Source organism: Lactuca virosa, chromosome 5 (assembly GCF_052849685.1).
Source record: "Lactuca virosa cultivar CGN04683 chromosome 5, Lactuca_virosa_CGN04683_v6, whole genome shotgun sequence".
Classification (NCBI taxonomy): domain Eukaryota; kingdom Viridiplantae; phylum Streptophyta; class Magnoliopsida; order Asterales; family Asteraceae; genus Lactuca; species Lactuca virosa.
In genome coordinates this window covers 73,301-74,212 of record NC_136430.1, presented here as the reverse complement: position 1 = coordinate 74,212, position 912 = coordinate 73,301, and the positions used below count along the sequence as shown (strand labels likewise).

Here is a 912-nt window from a genome sequence, read left to right as displayed (position 1 = left end):
CATAGTATTCAACATCGCCATCATAGTAGCCATCTCTTCAGAATGTGCACCCCCACTGCCTTTTGTTCCATCTTGTCTTGGGTTGTGGTACTCACGAGAGTGTTTTGCGAATTCTTCAACTAACTCCTTGACCTCCCTTGGATTTTTCTTTGTCAGTGGACCTTGAGAATCAAGGAGTTTCCTTGTCATAACATTGACCCCATCATAGAAAATAGACATCTCTTGTTGAACACTAAGATCATGTTGAGGACAATTTCTTAACAATCCTTTGTAACGTTTTCATGCCTCGTATAGTGACTCCCCCGGTTGTTACTCAAAGTTGGCTATTGCCTTCTTGAGTTTAGCTATCTTCGATGGTGGGCAAAATTGGTCCAAAAATTGTCCGCGCATCTGAGCCCAAGTAGTGATTGTACCAGGTGGAAGTGCTTTTAACCAATCTTTAGCAGCTCCCTTAAAAGTAACGGGAAGCATCCTTAGCAAGATGGTATCACTATTAACATTTGGGACATTGAAATAATCCGAAATGTCATTGACCTCATCTAGATGCTTAAAAGCATCCTCATGATCCTTTCCATAAAATGGAACATCCTTAACTACAGTAAGGATGTGTCCCTTTAGCTCGAATGTGGCAGTCGCAGGAATCGCTTGTTATACTAACCCAGGGCCAACATCGTCCCGAATTCGCTTCTTGTAAGCTCCCATTGACATTTCTTCGATGTTCGCTATTTCGTTCATTGGCTTGTCTTTGGGTTCGCTCGTATATAGTCCAAACTCGTTCTCGGACTCGTATTCAGATTCGTTTGGGATAGGTATTTGATCTAAGCTTTCAATCTTGCTCTTGTCCTTTGAAGATGAATTCAATTCTCCCGTTTTCTTCCCCGTCTTCTTTGAGAACACTGACTTGAACTCTTG

At 42.0% G+C, this 912-nt stretch overlaps 1 non-coding gene across 1 annotated transcript; it reads left to right on the top strand.

Moving 5' to 3' along the window:
* Positions 1-235: 235 nt before the first annotated feature.
* Positions 236-342, top strand: LOC145117993 (small nucleolar RNA R71). The gene has a single exon (XR_013712980.1). It is a non-coding gene; the product is annotated as a small nucleolar RNA R71 (small nucleolar RNA).
* The last annotated feature ends 570 nt before the right edge of the window (positions 343-912 follow it).